At 39.7% G+C, this 16436-nt stretch overlaps 1 protein-coding gene across 4 annotated transcripts in view; it reads right to left on the bottom strand.

Annotated features, from left to right (window-relative positions):
- Window positions 1–16436, bottom strand: part of DAAM2 (dishevelled associated activator of morphogenesis 2) — a 185667-nt gene that overhangs the window by 152932 nt on the left and 16299 nt on the right. For 2 of the 4 annotated variants that reach the window (XM_048935122.1, XM_048935126.1), the window contains exon 1: window positions 6290–6516. The exons of the other annotated variants lie outside the window; for them this stretch is intronic. The gene's annotated coding sequence lies outside the window, so the exon portion shown is untranslated. Of the gene's footprint in view, window positions 1–6289; window positions 6517–16436 lie in introns of those variants that run through there. 4 annotated transcript variants of the gene reach the window in all.

Raw genomic sequence — 16436 nt, 5'->3', positions numbered from 1 at the left:
TAAAATGAAAATAATAGAAATCCAAATCATCAGTTAAGCCATCAAGACTTCTTGAATTAATCCTTCTTCTTACTGGGATCCACACTTAACAGGTCAATACAGATGCCAAAAGATAATTATCCACAGCTCACAGTATACCCTTCTGTTAAGAAAATCCAGATTCCTGCTTTCTAACAGATACAAATTGGACAATTTCATTTACTTACTGTTTATTTTACTAACGTATCAAATTGCCGGAAACATTTTGTTTACCTAGCAGTGGATAAAATTCATACTTCTGAATGTTTTCTTCCTAAATAAATTAATAAATAATCCCAATTTTGATGCAAGCACCAAAGCTTTTATTTGGTTTGGTTCTGTTTCAACTACAATAACAACTGTTAGGAAAAAAAAATTAAGAAAGGAAAAAATACTCTGACAAATCTCCCCTGCATCACTATGTCTTGTACCCAAAAATGTATGATAATGCACACACTGCTGTCAAAGGCAGAAGCTGGCAATGCAAGAGTGAAGCACCAGTGTATGCGTGCACATACATGGAAACACACATGCATAGTATTTATAAAATTGCTGCTGTAAGGGATTTGGAGTTTATTTTTTTAATTAAATGAAAATGATAACATAGGAGCTTTTCATCTGGCATGAGCTTAGGTTTTATCAGCTGCTGAAAAAGATTCTTTTGGAAAATGAAATTGTAGTGTTTCTTCACGTACTTTCTGTGGATTTCAGAATAAACAGAGCCTATATGATGATGCCAGCTAACAGATGTAAATAAAGTTATAGGCTATGACACATTTATAGAGACTGCAGAGCTGGACACATGGTCTGGGCAGTACAACCACAGAATGCGCTATTATTGTTTCAACTCCAGCACAAATAAGAAGCACTAGGAAGGGCAGTTGCAAAGACTGCCTTTAGCCTCCCTGCTGCACATCGATATTGCATTATATACCACATGGTACAAAGGACAATTCATTAATTGCTGATCCTTCTGCCCATCCACATTTCAGCACTTCCTCTTTAAATCAGTTTAAAACCTCCAAAAGAATAATTTGACAAGAAGATAAGCTGCAGTTCCCAAGAGTCAAACAGACCTTCCACTGAAGACACTGAAAAGGACAGCATATGCTAAGTAACAGCATTGCCAGCTGCCACTTTGTCTTTTCTTCTCATATGGAACCTTTACAATCCACGGCCTTTTAAAATTATCTGATTATTAAAAAAAAAGGAAGATCTTAGCAGGGCCTTTTTTTTTTTTTTGTCCCTAGAGGTCTAGAAATTCATGACTCTTTTCCCTACTTCATGCTGCAAAACACATCAACTTGATTCATACTTTTACTAAGTGCTCAGAAGATTATTTCATGGCTTTCAGGGTGTAGCAAAGAGGGAAAAAAAAGGATTTTGCCATTGCTTTGATTTACTGGTTGGCAAGGTCAGTACACTATTTAAATGTGATTATTTAATGATATATTAGGTCACTACCATGTTTTTGCAAGCATAATTAAATTGGTAGAGGGACTAAAAGTTTTTGAAAGCTTTCTTGTTCACTGTATTTGACATTTAAGAAATAATCTCTCAATAATGGATTGTTATGATTTAACCTAGCAGGCAGCTAAACATCACACAGCCATTCATTCAGCTCCCCCGTTCCAAGTGGGATTTTGGGAGAGAATCAACTACACAATTGCTTTCCACTCTCTGACTGATGCCCAGCCAGTCCCCAAGCAGCAGCCACCCCCGTATCCCAGCCAAATTCCCCCAGTTTTATTGTTCAGAATGATATCACATGGTATGGGACATTCCTTTGGCCACTTAGGGTATCTGTCCAGGCTGTATTCCTCCCTATCTTCCTGGCTGGCAGGGTGGCACCAGTAGCAAAAAAGTCCTTGACTTAATATAAACACTGTTCAACAACTAAAACATCAATGTGTTATCAACATTGTTTTTCTCCTAAATCCAAAGCATAGCAGGCATCATTAAGAAAATTACCCCTATCTCAATTGAAGCCATCATACAGATTGAGATTGAAGAAGAATTTTGACGGGTCTGGTTAAAAAAAGAACTTTGGAACTACTGAGAGGAAAAAAAAAAAAGGCAAATCAAAGGAAAAGCTGAGCTGAGTCATTAATAGTTTCAGATATAAGATGATAGCCATACAAATGTGAAGATGGAAATTAATTCCTTAGGAAAAGCTCACACTCATGAGCATCACAGATCTCATGGAGTCTGAAAGTCTAAAGGAAGACAGAATCATACTTTGAGAAAGGATTTCACAATAAGTGTCTTTAATGAGACTACGACAATGTGCTCAATGCTGAGTTAACAAGAACATGAAAATCAGCAAAACAATGACCAAAACTAGTAATACTAGAAAATGAACTATCAGCATTTGTTGACTAATCATGAGTCTTGCTCTGGCTAGACTAACTCAGCACTGTTACTGTCAACGTAAGCAAGTAGTAGACAAACACTCCAATGGCAGACAGAATTCATAGCACTGCCAACATCACAACAATCTACTGGTGGGTAAGAAGAGCAGTCTCTACTAAAAAAAAAAAAAATTATTAAAGGAATCTGTTTCTTCAATTTGGCATAGATACACGTGGATTTTCACCACATTTTAAATCTTACAAATACATGTCAAATTAAGCTAATATTTGGAAGGCTCTAGAGGAGTTAATCGTATGACCCCAGCACCACCCTCTGTCAGACTTACAAACAGTATTCTCAGTTGCAATGCAAGAAGGTTACTTCCAAAGTAATACCCCCTACTTATTTCCATGGAAACTACACCAAATACAAAGGGGACAATAACACTGCTTGACAAAGCAAATTCTCAGCTAAAAATGCTATCTTTCAACAGTCACCACCATTAGCTTTGCATTTCCACCAGCACCAACAAGAACTTGCATGCCACTTGTAAACATCTACACCAGTGGAAGTGACCCAGTGTCACTGTTGATGCTGCTGAAATGCACCACTCATTGCCTCACTGGGCTCACATCCACTGTTTGGTCTCCAGAAACGTGCAGCAAGCACCAATGAATATCAATAGGTGCAATTTTTTCTGCATGGAGGAGTTCAACAACACCTTTGCTTCACAAACAATTCCATGTCAGACACTATTCTGACAGACTGCCCCTCTGCTGCCAGCTGTCTCAGAAACAAAACATAATGGCACACTGGTGGGAAGATCCAACCTCTCTGTCATACCACCAACATCCACCTCTGACATTGTGGGCCAACAGAATAATACATGAGACATTACTTTTGTAGCAGACCTTGCAACACAAAGAAAAGTGCTCAGAAGCAAAATAAAGTACATCCTGAAGTGAATTTCCAAAGAGCACAGTAAAAATGGAATAGGACCAGTCGCATCAAACTGTCTATTCTGTGTATAAAATACACACTGCAACTGGAAATAATAGGCCAGCAGAAAAACTATACTTTAGAATGGCAATCAGTTCAAGCACAATACCAAAAAGACCATGGTGAACAACAGAACAGAGGGGAGATGCAGCTGATAAGACCTCAGCTGAACATCAATGACTGTGGGGATAACTTGCTTTCAATGAATAAAAAAGCCTCCTACCAAGAGAAGCATCTGCTAGTGTCTAACGTTTCTCAGAGTGCCTGACAGCTCTATCGGTATTCCCAGTAACCTTGCTCCACTGCCAACGGGTGTGTCACGTCCTTCACAGTGGGAGGGGTACTGCTGACTAATCCCATCAAGTAGCCCTCTTGAAGGAATGCAAAAAAGAAAAGATTCTTCAGTATATCAGTCAGGCATCTCACTAGTTCCTGGAGATGTGCTGAAAGACAGAAATCTTTCCCTTGATCCAGTAAATGATTTCAAAGGGCCATTCATACCTGCAGTGAACAATGAAGAATATAACGATTCTTTTTTTCCTGTGTGAGCTACTAATATCAAAAGGATACTGTGATATTAGTATCATTGCCTAAAAATAACTGCTTAACAGCCTTTGCAGATGAGGAAACTGACTTTCTTCACTCACTCCACTGATTCAGTTGATGTAGTAGCAGTCTAAACTCTTCAATGAGGTTTAAAGACTGGGAGTCTGAATGACTGGAATCCATGCGGTCATTTCAGTTCCTTTAATCTGCTTTGTTCAGCATGCCTCATATTAAGAACTTGAACCTGTAAATCTTTCCACTCCTCTGCAAGTGATTGTTAAGTAACAGGAATAAAGCCAGACAGAAACATCTTGTGCCTTGAGCGACGACCAAAGCTCCTGGTCATAACAGAAATGCCAAGTTCAAGTAGATGTTGCACAACTCAGGAACTTGATAGCTCCGATCCTTCTCTATTCATAGTAGAACTGCACTGGTTAAAACAATATCTGAATTCATTTTAAAGCCTTTTTTAAGGAAACCCAAATTCTTACTCCAGAGAGCAGCAGAACATTATTATACTAACATCTGTGTGCACATGCAAGTATCATAATAACACAGATAACACAGATAAGGACAGTCTGTTACTATATTCTCTAACTCTTCTCTATACAGAGCAAGAATACAGTGCAATTATCCCTGTCCTTGTAGCAGTACTGAGATATCTATGAAAAAGGCTGTACACATGCTTCTACCTTCCCCAAACTACTTGGCACTAGAAAGTTTAGTGATCAGGGTTTAAAAGTCTTCATGTTCAGCTTACAGATCTCTAACCACTACAGTGCATTTGTGCCAAATACAAAAGATGTTTCTACATTAGATGATTAGTTCATAGAATCATAGAATCACTCAGGTTGGAAAAGACCTTAAAGATCATTGAGTCGAACCACAACCTAACCATACTACTCAACTCTAACAACCCTCCACTAAATCATGTCCCTGAGCACCACATCCAAATGGTTTTTAAACACACCCAGGGATGGTGACTCAACCACCTTCCTGGGCAGCCCATTCCAGCGCCTAACAACCCTTTCTGTAAAGAAGTTTGTCCTGATATCCAACCTAAACTTACCCTGGCACAACTTGATGCCATCTCCCCTTGTCCTGTCACCTGTCACCAGTGAGAAGAGATCAATCCCGCTGTTGCTGTAAGCACCTTTCAGATATTGGAAGAGAGCAATAAGGTCTCCCCTCAGCCTCCTTTTCCCCAGTCTAAACAGCCCAGGTTCCTTCAGTCCCTCCTTGTAAGGCATTATTCTAAGCCCTTCACAAGTCTTGCTGCCCTCCTTAGTCTACAGCTTGATTAACACCAAGTTCTTCATTATTACCCACACCATCACTGAAGCAACATATATGTAAAGAGATTCTATGCTTTTCCTCTCTTTCTTTAAGTAAGCTGACCCCTCAGCACCTTCCACAAAAGGAAACAGGAATATAATCAGGCTCTAATTTCTAATTAGAATCTGAGTGGATCATCAGAACTTACATTTTTCTTTGTAAGTCAAATAATCACTTTACAAACAAGCAAAACATAAGCTCTTAACAAAATTAAAAAATCCGACTGCTCTGACGGGATGTTACACACTGTCGTTCTGTCCATATGTGAACAATTTCTGTTTTAATTGTTTAAAACATCTTCTCTCTCCTCGATTTTTCGCCGGCCTCTACCAGCTCCGCGGCAGCACAGGGAGGACCGTGCCAGACGCAGCAGCACCGCCCTCTGCCCAGCACAGAGGAAATTGCATGTAATGTCTCTGCTCTTCAGAGCTGCCAATGGATTTAGCTAAACTCAAACATACATATGCAGCAGTTGCTCAGTAGTACTTTTGCATGAAGGTTTCCACTGATAACATGGTTTTAAAGACGATTCTTATTCCTGCCAAACCCACCTGACTGCATTTTAAAGCTGTTCAGGACGAGAGTTGCTTTTACTCTGGAAAAGTAAATGACAAATCACTTCAAACAACTCTTTTTTTTTTTTTTTTTTTTTTTTTTCCTCTTTAAATCTCCCTGTTTAGTCATGTCCACGAAAAAAAGCCAATTACAACTCTTAGAAACTTTCAGCCCCCACCTCTACACAAACACTTGCTGGTTTCCCCATCCCAGCTCCTGCAGCGTGGCGTCTATGCAAAAAGAGAGTTTCAAAACAGGAGCACAAAAGCTGACAAACACTGAACAATTTTTTACACTTTTATTTTCCCTCCATGTTTTCCCAGCTGCTCAGCTCAGAAGACAAGGGGAAAAAAAGAAAAAGAAAAAAAAAAAAAAAAAAAGAGAAAAAAAAAACCTAAAGAAGCGGCCTGCGAAAAGCATTACAAACCAAGAGACTGGAAAACTACAGCCCGAGGTGGAGGATGTGCCTTTCGTTTAGACTTACCAATTTCATCCAGCCGCGTATTTTCCTACTCGCTTTTTACAGCGGCTGAGCTCAGTGCTCAGGAACGTCCATCCCGCGGCAGGCGCTGCGCCGCTCTCTCTCCCCCGCGCTGGATGCTGCCGAGTGAGCGGGGCTGGAGCTGTGCGAGCGCTTCTCCGGCCCCAACCGAGGAACTGCTTCCCATTCCCAGCCCAGTTCCAGCGCCGGGACTCTGGGAGGCAGGGCCGGCCCCTGCTACCGTGCTGCACTTTCTTAAAGGGACAAGCTCCGGCCTGGCAGGCACGGCTCAGCCTTCAGTCAAGGCTTTCGGGTGTTGCGATTTGGTTGTGGTTCAGAGGGTTATTTCTCTACACAACTCCGCAACGCGGTTGGGCATTCCCAGTCCCCAGAGTTGCAGAGGCTGTGTGCGTTTCTGCAGCTCGTGGGGAGCCCCGTGGGATGCAGTGCCTCCCTGCGACCCCATAGCTCTGCGCTGAGTGCCCCTGCACTGCTATTGGCAATGCCCTCTAGCAGCACAGATCGTTTGAATTGTACGGTGAGGATATGACTTAACTAAGTAAAAAGCCTTAATTTCCCATTTTTGTGTGTGTTTTTCTTTTCTCAGTTTTTTTTTTTTTTTTTTTCCCCTCTATCTTTAGATAGCTTAAACCAGCCTGTTTTCTTCTGACTTCACTTTCAACTCTGTCTTATATTAATAGCTGGATGAATACGGGGGAGCTGTCTGCCTCGTGTGTCTTGCTGTCTGCAGTGGGAGAAATCACATTCCCTGTTATACAGTAACTCTGAATTTCAGAGATAGTAACACCATCTGCAAAATCTCTCTCTCTCTCTCTCTCTCTCTCTCTTTGTAATTCATGGAAATAGATGGTTTGCTCTCTGTGAGCATGAGTCGTTTTTCATTACAATAACTGAACTCTCATGATGACAACACAAATCAACACATATCACAAAGCAAAGTCATATATATACAAATGTATGTATATATAATGGCACAAGCAGAGAAAGCAAGTTACACAGGAAAAATATCACCTTCAGATCAGCAGGCCAAACCAAACAATGTGGAGACAAATCAGCACTGTCTTCCCTTTTCTGTCCTGACATACACCAACGCACAACAGTCACAGGATGGGTGCTTGCTGCTATCAACCCAACGTGATTTCTTTCCATTTCTTTGATTCTACAGTGAAAGGAAGTGGGTAAAAAACAGAGAATCCAGCCCTTTCAGTACTAATGCTCCTTCACAAAAAGGCCCAGCAGGTATCCTCTCAATGTAGGCACATATACATTCTATGATGTAAGTAAACTAGTCAGCCAGGCTACCAAATTATAATCTTCAGTATTAATAACTTTATATAAAACCGTGGGGACCCATCAGTGTTCTTCTGACATGAGCTATACTATGCTCTTGCGTTTGTCAACGTAGAACCCAGGAAAAATTTATATTATTTACACGTACAAATCAGATGAAATCTTACGATTGTCAGAGCCCCCTTCCATTCATATGTTTCTACTGGTCTATTAATCTTCAATTTCCACTCAATCTCTGCCTGCTACTTCTTTCATCTTATCCTCCAAGTCCCTGCTCTTTTACTCCCTCTCTCCCTCTTTTGCATGACACAGGTTTTTACCTTTCCCCTTCCCTTGCTGGCCCTTCTTGAGTGGCTTGATACGCCCCCTTTTGCCCTCTATTCCCTCAGCTTCTCATTGGAAGAAGAGAGATGAGAGAGGCAGAAATAATTAACTATTTCCTTCTCCCACTTTCCCAATATCCTCCACTTCCAGTGGACAAGGATATGGAGCCATAGCCTGCATGTGGAGACTAGCATGCAGCAGCAGGCCAAGGCAGAAAGGTTAGGTAGGCTCATATTACCAGAACAATTTCCCTCACCTTAGCACACTCTATCGTGACACAGCATAACCAATATAAATGGCCTTTGTCTTGCTCATTAGTTAAAAGTTAACAAAACTAACTCATTTTAAGGCAAAGCTCATCAACCAGCTGACGTCTCAGCTAAAGTTCATCTGATATGTTCAAAATAGGCAGAGCCTGTCTACAGGAAGGCAGAGTGAGGCACTGCAGCAGATGTGGATCTGAAAGGCAAAGACCAATGATGGAAAGAAAATGGGTCTTGTGGGAAACTAAAGTGGTGCTCCATCACTCTGCAAACACAAAACAAGAATGTGCAAAACACCAGAATGTGCCCAGCAGGAAACAGGCTTGTGTCATTGGGCCAGAATGATCAAATCACTATAAATATGAAGATAAATTAAGAGTATCTGCTCTTCCTTACATATGTTGTTCCTTAGAGTTCTTACAAATCCTTGTGAAAGCCATCCCCCCTCTCACTGCAGCATCTGGATGTTCCATTGACAGAGCATTGTCTAACGGTTACAGCACAACTCCTGGTTTCTATTACTGGTTGAAGGAGAAATGTGTGGTATATTAAACAAAATAAAGACACAGCATTCAAAATTTGCTGCACGCTTCGATATTTAGTCAGTAGTACATTAAACTAGATAAATCATTGATTCTTTCTGTGACTATTTCCCCAACAACAGAAAAGTACGTTAGATTGTGTGCTATATAATTCAATGTTTGTATTAATAATAGCCTGGGATGAAAGATACCAGAGAAGTCAGCTTTTTATTAGCACATATTGAACTGCTGATACATCCTTGAAAAGTGTTGCAGTTTGCAAAAATGTTTGGTTCTGCAGAGTAATCCTCTTCCATAAGAGCTGACCTTTAATAGAAACTATTTTGTTGCGTTCGGTTTATAGGACACAACAAAACGAGAAGCTACAAGAAAAAGTGATGTTTCTCTTTCTGAACAGCACACAGCATAAGGTCTACATCTCAGGACTGCACAAATATACTTAAACAGGCAGCTCCTTGAGAATTTAGGAATAAGACCATCAAAGAAAATACCTGCTTCTTTCTAAAAACATTTTTAGACTCTAACCACCAAGGTCAACCCCAAAACCTAATAAGCACCATGGGTGAAGTCTCTGATGCCAACTGACAACATCAAATTAAAAACTTCCCCATATTTTCTTTCTTTCTCATGGTTTTTCATTTTTCCCTTATATGAAAGAAATCAGTCCCAAAATGCAGATATACATATCCTCAAAGTTACAACTAATTGCTACAAAACAGAAGAAGCAAATGTGTCAAATATTTAGATGTATTTAAACAAAGTCCTTTTAGGGTCCTACGAGGAGCGAATGGACAAGAGGAAAGGGAAGTACAAACCAAAATTGGTTATGTGCTTTCCAAAAGCAGATTTCTTATACAATGTAGATGCAAAAGCTTCTGTGAGATGCTGCTCTGCCTCTGAAGATTCAAACTGTTTGTTTGATCCATTGTCAAAAGGACATGGGTATATTAATCTAAAAACAAAAGTGCCCATTGTGAGCAGAGACCAAGTGCCAGGCTGCCTGCTTCATCTGACAATGGGTTTAAACACCATGGCTCTGTGAGCTAGGCAGCCTTCCATGCCTGACACCACCACTCAGTGCAGATACAGAGTCAAAGTCTTTTGCTTTGCCACTACAGGCTAAAGAATTAGCAAGACTTTCACACCCTCCATATAGAAGTTGTTTCAATGTGTTTCTCAGTCTCTGAACTACCACACAATAATTAGAGCATCTCCTCACTGTACCATGCAAAGCAATATTACTACTACGTGGGGTTTTTGTTTGTATGTTGGTTTTGGTTCTCTGTGTGTGTTTTTTTGTTTGTTTGTTTTTAGGGGAAGTATTTCAGCCAGCTTTTACTTTGGTTGACTTCCAGTTAGCACAAAACCAGAGTGAAAAAGTAGTGGCTATCTTCAAACTGCCTGTTTCTCTGTGGTCCTACAACTGATCAAGGTACATTAAGACTCTGTTACCAACTTAGAACAACCTTGAGGTTTTGTAAATGACAATAAGCTACTCATGGTTCTTGAAACAGCTCTTTAGCAGACAGAGAGCTTCAGCTAAACATCCTTTTCCTTTACAAAACTGGTGACGGAGCTATTACACCACTCCTATTCCACCTAGAAAACTCACTTCTTTCAAAAGTCCATTTAAGGTTGCCAGTTCTGTGTGCTTTTGAGACATTTGTAACATATCAGTGGAGAAAAGCAACTGGAACAAGTCCTGGCTCCACCTATGATGCCAAGCAGGGGACATTCGTTTACTGTGTATTCATTGCAGAAGAGCTAAGCTCTGATTATTCAATATTCTCTGAAGTTTACATGCAAACTAATTGGAAGCACTGATCCCTTAGTAAGAAGCTGAAATCAATTAGGAAGCCAGCTGACCATATTTCAGCAATTAATTGCAAATGGCATTTGGTTTCAATATTTTATGGCCAACCTCATTATTCTGGCCTTTGAGGCTCTGGGTGTTTATTTTCCTGTACTGCACCAATATTAACCCACACTCATTTTCCTGGACATAACTTCCATCACAGAGAATCTGCCCTAATCTGTGACACACACTTTCCTGGAGAACACTTGGCTGTCTTTACAGGAATTCCTGTATATTTAGGAGTCCTGGAATTGGGACAAAGTTTTAAGGAAATGTGGCTCCTTACTTTTATGCAAAAGATGCTGAATTGCTCTCTTGGAAATCTGCTTGACAGTAATGGGTGAAGACTAGGAAGAAGAAAGCTGTAAGCCATTTTTGTTGAATTTGTCAAGATAGTGCAATTCAGTGGGAATGCAGAGCACCCATTGTCTACTGGAGTGCTGAGAGGTACATATGTGATTACCAGCATGACTGAGAGTTCATCTGGAAGCAAAAAATACACAGTTTTCTATGTGAAGTGGTTGACTGGGACATAAAGAGGGGCACACCCAGATTCTGCAATATTTAATTCCATCATTGGCAGCCTGAGTCAGAAGAATATTGGTGTATGCCAAGAAAGCAGCACATATTTAAGTAGGTACTGATCCTGATTATTTTTAAGAGTTATGTATGCAAACCCCAAGTAATTTTTTGTTCCTGAATCCTTGCACATGCCAGAAAAGAAACTGGTCACCTAGAGAAATGTAGCTAATCTCATGAAATTGTTTTTCCAAAAGAGTACGAAGATGTAAAGTGCTAATGTTTAAAAATTATATCAGATAAACATATTTTTCTTCAATGCATATTCATACACAGCTAGGAAATTGAAGCTGTGAGCAAAAGATTATACTTTGTTTTAGCTAAAATAATATGAAGTTTAGCAGATGTAATTTTCATGTATCAGCTAGCTGTACGGTCATCTGGGTTCTCCTTATTTAAGATACCAACAAGAATCACATCTCTGAAGACAACTGTTGGAGAGTTATCACTCGATTTGACAGAAATATGATTGAGTTTGAGCTCTGGCAACTGATCCACCAGTCTTTATACTTCATATAAATAATTTACATCCACAAAAAATGTACACCACCTTAATTCAACAGCACTTTGCACTTTCATTGCACTCATGTAAATAGCGCTGCAGATTGTGAGGACTGAGATCTAGCTCACATGACTTCACAATATTTGTTGTACAGTGGAAATATCATAGAAAAAAAGTTTTCATGCTTTTTTTTAATTTTATTTATTTATTTTTTATTTTTTTTACTCTGTGGTTGCTGCAAGCTCTATGAGAGAAATAGAAAGCACACTTAAAATGATGAAGTGTTAGGTGCAATTAGACTTCATGCACAAGCTCTCCTCATGAATGCACAAGCTCTCCTTAACAGACTGAAGCCCTGAAGGATTCTAAATTACACAGAGGAGGAAACACTAAGTTTTCCTTGAATTGGTGGCCATTCTGAAAGAATAAAGGACTGAGTATGGAAGGAAAGAGAAAAACTAGAGCATAAAATCAAGAACATTACTAGATTATCATTTCCTCTGTGCTTCCAGTTTAGATTATAAATGTGGTCAAATGCAAGTTATCAAGCTGACCTTCAAACTGGATGACAACAACTGTACTAAAACTTGTAGCAAAGCTTGGATACAATTCTGTTCTATTTTGTTTAAATGGTGACTGGGTGGAAAGAACAAGAGTAGGAGCTTACAATTTCAAAGCCATTAGGAGTTATGTTTCTTCTGAACACACCTGGATTATCAGTAATTAGGCACAGTAAAGCCCTTTTTGCTGTAACCTTGCTCTGTGTTGAAGAACACCTCACAGCAGGTGGAATATTCCTTTTGCCTTGTGAACGTAGGTAACATCATGAAAGCTTAAGAAAATAAAAAGTGATAACTAAAATCAGGTTCCTAAGATTTTTAAGATTTCCTCTCCCATTCCCCACATGAAAATCAGAACTAACCTGAATGATTTGCATGGTTTCTGATTTGCTCTTCTCTCAATATTAAGTTCTCTGTATTCAAGGACCTCATCATGTAGGAAAAACCCACCTTCAGACAATTTAGTAGAGCTGATGTGACAGTAGAGATAGCTTTCTGGAGAAACAACTACAAATAAAGCGTTCCTTTTAGCTTTCTAATTTCCTAATATTCTTTCTAACATTCTAGTATTTCTGTAGTTTTTAAAAGAAATTATAGAAGAAATCTGTACCAAGTTCTTGTGTGGCCTCTGTTAACTACAGTGAAAGCTGATCTTCCAGTATTTTGATTAAATCACTTTGAAACCAGAGGGATTCTAAGCACATTCATGACACTAAGCATAAGAAGATGCAGGCAGTGGGTACTACTCGTGCATGTAGAGGCAAGAAAGAACTTAAATGCTTCTTTGCTGAAGCACTCAATGGTACTTGCAGCATACTACATAATCCAATCCAGAGCAAGTATTTCACGTGTACCATTACATCTGCAACAACTACATCTGCACTATGGAAAAATTGTTGATTGGTTGCTCTACTCATTAATTTTAAGTATGTGGAAATGATCATAGGTTATCAATGTTAGAGGGAAAAAAATGTGCCGAGTGTGATCAGCGTATACAAAGATGGGTTTCAGCTGATACAGAACAATTGGCTCTGAATTCTTTGTATCAGCTGCTCTAGAGAAATAACTTCCAGGAGTTAGGGCCAGATCTATTGTGAATCATTTACTTCTATCAGTCAGCCAATTTACTTGTTATTAGGTTGTTTTTGGTTGTTGCTTCTTATGTTTGTTTGTTTGCTTCATTTTAATTAAAGACAAATTATTGTGCTCCAGGACATCCCACAAACGCTGCTGTACTGCCATTTTAGGAAATATCATTAAAGCAACATTATCCTAATTTTCTTCTGATGACGTTTAACTAAGCTGTTTTAAGATAAACATCATTAAAATAGTCAGTTCCTCTATGAGTGCATTAAGGTTATTCATAGAAACAGTAGTCTTTTGGGGATAATAGAAACACAGGGTCTTGTTTTCACTTGATTAACCCCATTTTCCATTGAAATAGCAAAATCAGTTTTAACACAAACCTATCGACATTGGGTAAAGTCAGGATTTGTTTATTTCTTTATTTACTAATTTATTTATTTACTTTTTGTGTAATTGGATATTAATTGAAGACGTCACATTAGAAACTCTAGGGACTGAAGGCTGATATTCAAACTCAAATTATAAATAGCACTTGAAGTCATTCTATCCAAACTCCAGAAATTTCAATCTTTGCCACAGTTCCTCACTTTTGCCCTGGAATAACTTATTTTAAGAGGATGCAAGACAACATAACCCAAATAGTATTTGGCCCCAGTACGAGTGCCACTTGTGACCGCAGTTACTGAACTGTGACTCAGTCATGAGGGAAAAAAACAGAATCACAGAGTAGCTGAGGTTGAAAGAGACCTCTGCCATTATCTATTTCAATATGCCAGTTCAAAGGGGCAATGAGAGCAGGTTGCTTAGAACACAATACAGCTGGATTTTGAGAATCTCCATGCATGAAGCCTCCACAACCTCTCTGGGCAAACCATCCCTATATTTGATCAGCCTCACAGTAAGAAGTGTTGCTACTGTTGTTTTTGTTTTGGTTTTGTTTGGTTTAATGTTTGAATACAGGGATTTCCTGTATTTCAGTTAATTCGTTAACTCCTGTCCTGTCTCCAGGCTACACTGAGAAGCATCTGGTTACATTTTTGCTTCCTCTCCATCAGCTATTTATACACCTCAAGTCTTTTCTTCTCCAGGCTAAACAGTCCCATCTTTCTCAGTCTCTCCTCGCATGTCAATTGTTCCATCCTCTTAATTGCTTTGTGACCCTTTGTTGGACTCTCTCTAGTATGTCCATCACATGAGGAGCCCAGAACTGGTTGCAACACTTCCAATTTGTCCCATCGAGGCTGAAGAAGGAAAGGATCACCTCCTTTGACTTGCTGATGTTGCTTTTCCTAATCCAGCCCTGTTGGTATCTACCACAAAGACACATTTCAAACTCATGTTCAACTTGTTGTCCATCCGGACTCCAGATTTTTTTCCACAGAGCTGTTTTCCAGCTGAACAGACTTATTTTATATTGGTGCATGATGTTATTCCTCCCCAGGAGAACGGCATGGCATTTCCCTTTGATGAATTTCATGAGATACTTGTTGAGGTGGCTCTGAACAGAAGTATCTGATTTAAAAATCACTCATCCCAATTTTATGATGTCTGCAAACTTGCTGAGGGTGTGCTTGGTCTTATCATCTAGGTCATTAACAAAGTTGTTAAGAAGTTTTGGACCCCAGCACTCACCCAAGGATATACTATAAATATGGTCTTCATCTGATCTTTTTGCTATGAACCACAACATTTTGAGCCCAGTAGCTCAGGCTGTTATAAAGCAACCACACTGTCCAATTATCTAAGCCCACACTGCTTCAATTTCTCAACAAGGATACTAGAGGGAGGTATCAAAAGTGCTATACAGTCAAGACAAACAGCATCTATTTCTCTCTCCCATCTATAAAGCCAGTTTTCTCATTACAGAGGCCGTTAGAATGGTTAGGCATAATTTCTACTAACAAATCCATGCTCACTACCTCCATTCACCTTCTTGTCCTTCATATGTTTGGAATTAGTTTCTAGGAACATTTGATCCCTCACCTTCCCAGGGACTAAGATAAGGCTGTGTACTCTGTAGTGCTCAAGATGCTCTTCCTTGTCCCTCTTGAAGATAAACGTAAGAGTTGCTTTTCTTCCAGTTCTCAGGAACCTCGCATAGTTGCCTTGATCTTTTAAAGGTAATGAAGAGTGTCTTCACAGTGACATCAACCAGGTCCCTCAGCATTCATGTGTGTAATGCATCAGGTCCCAGGGACCTCTGTATTTATACTTTGTTAAAATGTTCTCTAATCTGATCCTCTTCCATTGAGGTTAAATATTCCTGAATTTTGCAACTGGTTTCAGAGGCCTGAGATTTCTAAAGGCAAGCTACTTGCTCATTCATGTAGGCCTCGTCTCACCTTTCTTTCACTTTCTTCTCATCAGAACAGACTGTCCTTGAGCTTGGAGCAAGTGATCCTTAAAAAGCAACCAACTCTCCTGAAACTCTCTTCTCCCAAGGGCTGTGTCTCATAAGATTCTTTAAGTCAAGACTAGATCTGCTGCTCTCTTGAAATTTAAGCAAAATTGTTGCTTTTCATCTTGCTCCCTCTTCTCAGAATCCTGACCACTACCATCCCACAATCACTGCAGCCAAGGGTACCCTGGACAATCACATCCCCATCCCTTTCTTCCTTGTCTGTAAATACCAGGTCCATTTAGAGCATCTCCTGTCTTCAGCTTGTCTACTATCTGTGTTAGGAAGCTGTCATTAGTACATTCCAGAACCCTCTTGGATTACTTGTGCCCTACTATATTGCCTTTCCAGTAGATGTTATGATGGTTAAAATCCCCATCGGTATCTGTGTTTTTGACCACATGACTCTTCCAGTTTCCTGAAGGTCTCCTTTACTTGTTTTTCTCACTAGGTGGTCTGAAACAGACATTCACCACAGCGTTGTTCTTGTTACATTGCCCACTAAGCCTGGCGCATGAGCTCACATCTGGTTCATCATCCATTCCTGTGATGAGTTACTCTTAGGCATTTGCTAGCACAAACTGGATGAACATTTCATGCTAACATCAGTCTCTCCTTCTGTTGCAGTCCTTCCTATGCTTCCAGGGAGCATTCATAAAGGCAAAGATATCCCCTTCTGGGAGACCTCACACACATTCAAAACAACACCACAGTTCAGGGTCAACCTAAA

Source organism: Lagopus muta, chromosome 2 (assembly GCF_023343835.1).
Source record: "Lagopus muta isolate bLagMut1 chromosome 2, bLagMut1 primary, whole genome shotgun sequence".
Lineage (NCBI taxonomy): Eukaryota > Metazoa > Chordata > Aves > Galliformes > Phasianidae > Lagopus > Lagopus muta.
Note: the sequence above shows the minus strand (reverse complement) of the source record. Positions and strands in the feature narration are given on the sequence as shown.